This window comes from Trachemys scripta, chromosome 23 (assembly GCF_013100865.1).
Source record: "Trachemys scripta elegans isolate TJP31775 chromosome 23, CAS_Tse_1.0, whole genome shotgun sequence".
NCBI lineage: Eukaryota > Metazoa > Chordata > Testudines > Emydidae > Trachemys > Trachemys scripta.
In genome coordinates, this window is record NC_048320.1 from 8,520,429 (window position 1) to 8,526,679 (window position 6,251).

A 6,251-nucleotide genomic window follows, 5' to 3' on the forward strand; every position below is an offset into this window, starting at 1 on the left:
TACTGTAGCAAGTTGACAGCGTCTGCCTCAACATTCACGACAGTAAGCAGCACTTGCCCAAGGACTCCTACCTTTGCAGTACATTCGATAAAGACAATCCAGCACAGAAGTCGTGCAAAACCCTCAACAACAGTTATCCAATAGAAAAAGCAACGCCAGGTTCTGTCACAGCTACAACTAACAGCTCTTCAAAATCTCTCGGAGGGTGGGTAGCCCGGCCCACTCAATGAACCAGTTTGTGAAACTAACCTTCGACTAAATAAATGTATTCTGATCAAGACTGACAGATTAATCTACAATGTTTCCAACCTGTGTTTAAATGGGAGCGGGGAGGGGAGAGAACAGGGAAATGCCCATTAGAAAAATACAGTTAGCACTCCCCTCCACCCTCCTAAGACATTACTGTTCCTCTTTGCCTCGTGATCTAATTTTCAGCCATTAGTAAATGAAAGGAGATTTTGTTCTAAGATTTGGCCCTGGGTGTTCCTTAGCAGCATTTCACCAAAGTAATGAATAGGGGTGCCCAACGCATACATCCAGATGGGTGCACGCACGCACACAATCCTCCATCAGACAACTCGGTCAGGAATACTTGCATGTAGCTGAAAAACCCCAGCGAATTTGTTACGCTAACGTTATCGTCCATGAATACAGGCTTTCAGAAGAAAGTGCAAAACAGGCCCGTGATGATAGCAACTCACAACCCAGCTCACCAACATTGTAAATAGCACCCCTCCCCCACTCTTTAATGGCACTTCTATCGGCACTCAGCAGACCGCAATCCTGAAGGAAGCCCAGACTTCTAAGGGTGGATTTAATTACCACAGTTTAGCAATTTGCTCTCCTCTCCGGTACTACAAAGTACCAAATGCATCTGAAGTAATGAAAGCCACCAAGTTAAACCAGAGCATAAAACAGGGCTGCTGGCGGCCACAGAATACTAGGACAGAGTCTCCCAAGACAGCTCGGAAGTATTCAAACATTTCCAAAAGCAGAATTGATGAGACCTGGATGAATGAGAATATAAGGATCTGCCATTTGGTTTTGTAAACATGAAATGAAAGGGGGGGGGGGGGTTGTCAAAGCAGGCAGGAGAGAGACACACAATCACAAACAGCTGGCCTGAGTCTGCTCCATATTCACCTTCAGAGGCGCCGTCACTGCAGCTATGTATTTTATTCATTTCTAACCTGACAGCAACCCGCACGACGAGATGAGCAGACCCATGCCCATGTCCCTTCCCAAAAGCCACAGCGGAAGGGGAAGCCAGAGTGTCACCTGTCCAAAAATAGCTTTAAATAAGAGTCGCTTTGAAACACCGAGACACTGTTGAAATGCTGAACTTGCATTTTACACACTCAACCAGGGCACAGTATGGTTTGGTCAATACACCTTTGCCAGAAGGAGGGATGGAATATTGGGACCAAAAGGTTCCTTAGGAGATGGAGAATAGAGGGGAGAAACGAAGCTAACCTTGGTCACAGAGATAGTATACTGGGGTTGAATAGTGAGGTTGGTTGTTCTTTCTCTTCAGGGGATAATGAGAAGTATGGGTTTAGTGCCCAAAACATATGGGCAGACAGAAGAGAGGCTGAGAACACCCTCTTTAAAAATCTGCAAAGCCCGGTCCCTGGAAAAGTACATCCAGCTAACACAGTTCACAGTGGCATGCACAGACACCATTAATTCCCACCTCCCAGCAACCAGTTGCCCAGAGCTCCTGCCCTGAGCTACCAATTCAGCCTTCAGCCACAGGAGGGTTCAACAGCAATTCACAAGTATGGCACCCCAGCACAATTGCAGGCAACACCAAATTTCCCCTCCATCCCCACCTCATGCCCCATCCAGAAGGGGAATGGACCACACGCATTCGCAGGAGACACAGGGCCTCCCAGAAAACACAGGGTTCCAGTAGCCCTCAAAGCCTCTTTCCTCCTCTCCTCCAAGCTGTAATTTAGCAGCATGACTGGGGAGAGATGGGGCGGGGGGGCACAGTGGAAGGGGAATGAGAACAGAGAGCCCTTGAGGAGAAGGGATGCCAGGAGGTATTGAACACACCTTCCTAACAACCCCAACACAAAATTCCACACCAATATTACATAATTTTCAACACAAGAGAATTTGAGGTTCATGTTGGTAATTAGTCAAAACGTTCAGGAAATTTCATCGCCACCAACGGCTTTTCACATGGCTGTATTCATGCTTTGCTGTGTCACTGGACTTCTCCCTGAATTACATGTTTAAATTCCCCAATGCAAAAGATTTCTTTAAAAATGATGAAATGAAAAAACCTACTCTGGTCATTACTCCCCAGATCTCCTTTTCATGCTTTCATTTTTTAAACTGTTCTTTGCTAACTCAGAAACTTGGTCTATGACACTTAAGATTTGTTTTTCAATAATCCTAATAAGGACCAAGAGAGCTGATGCTACCAGAACTATTGCTTTGACTGTAAGCGCTTTGGGGCAGGGATCCTTTTTTTATTTTGTGTTGGTACATCACCTAACACAACGTGGTGCCTGGTCCATAACTGGGGCTTCTAGGAGCTACCACAACACAAATAATGACAACTACTGCACATTTAGGGAGCACCCACACTGACAAAATTGGGAACTTTAATTTCCTGGGGTTCTGCTCCAAGCCAGTAGCAGCAGCAATAGTACAGAAAGGATTCTAGCATTTTTACCACTCTCTCATCTAATCCACTTCTGATTGAGGCTAGAGGATGTAATGGTATAAATGCTTGAGTCCTGCCTACACTACAGTCTCCACCATTGCTACCAAGAGTGGTGTTGCACCCATTGAGAATTACGGCTTCTGGTTTTTCTAGTGTAACTAAGGTCTTGGACTGTAAACTCTCTGGGGCAAAACTCTGCCTTCTTATGCATTAAGGATTTTAACTTCAGATAGGACCATTATAATCCTTTTGTCTGACTTCCTGCATAATAAAGGCCATAGATCAACACTCAGAAATTCCTGCATAGAGCCTAGTGACCTGTGGGTGAACTAGCTCACCTTTTATGAAGACATCCAGCTCTGATTTAAAGACCTCAAGTGATGAAAAAATACACCATATCCCATAGCAAACTATCCCAAGGATTAATTACCTTAATTGTTTCTAATGTGAATTTTTCTACCCTCAATTTCCAGCCACTGGATTTTGCTATGCCTTTGTCTGAAAGATTAAGGAGTTCTGTAGTATCAGATATCTTGCTCCTTATGTAGGTATTATGTCCAGTGATCAAGTCGCTCCTTAACCTTCTCTTCAGTAAAATTAATAGACTGAACTCTCTAAATCTCTCAGCCTATTTGGGACTGATGGACCCTGCTATACTACAAATAATACCTTATAAAAAGATGGAACTTTTGTCAACCATGCTCACTGTCGATCTGGACGGAGCGGTGTGTTGTGGGATCAGCACTCACAATGAACGACAAACATTGTGTCCCATCTAAATTTAAACCCTAAAGGCTAAACTAAATTAAGAGTGATGAGACAAAGGGAGTTCAATAAGGGTGAAAACCACCTATGCTGCAGCTAGGAAACAAAAATCCCTTGGCTCCTGCATAGGAGGAAATTAGGGTGACCAGATGTCCTGATTTTATAGGGACAGTCCCGATATTTGGAGCTTTTTATTATTAAATATGGGGTCCTATTACTCCCCACCCTGTCCCGATTTTTCACACTTGCTACCTGGTCATTCTAGAGGAAATGCAGAAACCACCTTCACATGCATCTTTCTTTCCAAAGACCAGCTTTCATGCATCACTAAGCCACCAAGGACAAGTGTAAGAAAACCCAACCCAACACATATACAGTATTTGTAAATGGCCTGGATTACCTTCCCAGCTATCCAATAGCTCATCTAGAAAAACACCATGTAATGTACAGACAATTGAACTGCCAGCTCAAATTTGTCCTTACATACCGGGGAGGAATTATAAAGTGTTTCCATGGATTTTTATTTTTAAATTCCAGAGGAAAAAGGTTTTTAAACAAACAAACAAACATTCCTCCTGTGATTATTGCAACACTTAGAACTGGAAAATGAAGCTGGCCACAAATAGGAATGAAAATTGTCAAGTTCATTTTCATTGTTCCACCACGAGAAAAAAAAAATGCAGAGTACAACTGCATAGTGAAAAATAAGTTAGATTTAAGATTCTGAGCTTTTATAATCTAAATTATTAGTAACCAAGGTAAAAAAAATTGTGTGTGTTTTTCAAATTGATAGCATGCTTTTAAATGGAACAAAGTAAATCTCTTTAGTGAGTTTCTTTTCATTCCATTTGAAGAGTTATTAAACAATCAATTTGTATACAGTACAGGTAGATAAGTTAGAGCTGCAATGAAGCATGGTCCATATAGATTGCTAGAGTAAAGATGGCTTAGCTCAGTCTTACGGCACGTTCTTCTAGTCGGTTCATAAATAAGGATCAGTTTTGGTTGCAAATGGAGTTGTGCCCATCACAGGGTAAGCAAATGGAAGGAGAAACCCCCTTTGGAATGATGGCAGCTGCCCTCCCAGAGAGGAAAGGCTGGACTGCTGTGGGGGTTTTTATGCAACTAATATCTAGAAACACTCCTCTTCCCTACCTCAACCCTCACATGCACCGCCACCCCCACCCCCATTCTCTCTTATGGAGCAGAATACAATTAGAATTTGTTATTCCTTGATCAAATAAACTCATTAATTTAGGTGTCTAATCTAGACTAGGCGTGACACATTATATTTACTACAGCAATGTCGATGCCAATCTCTGTCAAGGGTTTTCCGGTTTGTGAGCTGAAAACTCAAAATAGGGGGATGCTCAGTGAGGGAAGGAAAACAACCTTGTGTGATTCAATGTCCAGAAATGGGGGAGAATCATGCCTCTGACTAGTGTAATTCTGTGCACTCCAAATGATCCAAAGAAATTTGCAGTGTAAAAATAAAATAGGTAATAAAGGAGATGGCATGTCAATTTCAGCACGCTACAGAAATTACCTCCCTAAAGGCTAAGAATGCAACTACTGGTAGACAAAAGGTTTTTCCCACCTTAATTATAGGGATATACCACAGTCTTCACCCAATCAATGAGAATTGTATTATGCAGCCATATATGCTGCCATAGCAGGGGCGTGACCAGATGCCATATAATATACTCAAATTTTTACAAGACCCATTTCAGACAGCTCTTAAGAAAAAGCCCGTAAAGACACAAAATAATTACGCAGAAAATCCTAGTGAGCCTAATGTCTCTGTATCTTCCAGAGAAAGCAGACAGAAGTGCAATACCTAGAAGGGATTTTTGTCTGTCTATTGTGTTCCTGCTCATGGCGGTTACTATCGTTATCAATTACATCAAATAAGGTGACAGACACTTAAAATACAGGGGGAAAGATAAGGTGCATTTTTCCCCCCACACTCCAGTAACACCAAGATTTTAGAATTATGAAACGTAAAAAAAGATAATAAAAAAAAAAAAAAATCACATAATATTGACTTGTGCTGTGTAACAAAGCAACACAACTCTTAGACTACATGACCCAAATAGCCCTCCTTCTAGCCCTAATTTTATGATTAAAGGAGATAGTGACCATGCACAGAATACCTTTTACTTCTTAAAATGACAATCTGATTTTTTTTTAAAGTACCCCCACATTAAACAGGATCCTCTCTGTAATGTTGAAGATATGATGAACTGCAAAATATGGCACCTCAGATGTGAAAAGGAAAAAAAGCCCACCCTTTCTCTCTCCAGATCCACACCTACTGCAGTACCCACAGACAACCTATCATTTGCCATCACCCCCACAATTAAAAGCAGTCTCCCAAACAGGAAACCAAACCTGCCAGCAGGAATGAGATGGGGGCAAGGATATATAGAGAAACGTGGGAAGGAGGGAAAAAATAAAAATTCCCCCTATAAAATGCACCTGCAACCCTAGAGCAGCAGTGGTTGCAACTTGCAGCAGGGTGGGAATAAAGCATCCCTGTGAATTACATAAAATAGAAGACTGCTTTTAAGAAAAACCCCTTGGCAATTTAAAAAGCCAAGCCACCACACACATTTATCCCCAAAATAACGTTGCGGCTGAGTTTTAATACACAAGCAAAGGAAACAGTGACAGAAACCTCCATTCCCTGAACATCTCATGCCACCAAACCCACCCTTTAGGTTCCAGCAGAGACACACCCCTACCCCATTTTATAATCAAAGTCTCCACTGAATACTGGGGGAAGAGGGGTGGGAAGCAGGTACAACAG

At 42.2% G+C, this 6,251-nt stretch overlaps 1 protein-coding gene across 3 annotated transcripts in view; it reads right to left on the bottom strand.

Moving 5' to 3' along the window:
- MAPT (microtubule associated protein tau) overlaps positions 1–6,251 on the bottom strand; it is a 109,528-nt gene that overhangs the window by 89,760 nt on the left and 13,517 nt on the right. The window contains exon 1 of one of the 3 annotated variants that reach the window (XM_034755883.1): positions 6,187–6,244. The exons of the other annotated variants lie outside the window; for them this stretch is intronic. The gene's annotated coding sequence lies outside the window, so the exon portion shown is untranslated. Of the gene's footprint in view, positions 1–6,186; positions 6,245–6,251 lie in introns of those variants that run through there. 3 annotated transcript variants of the gene reach the window in all.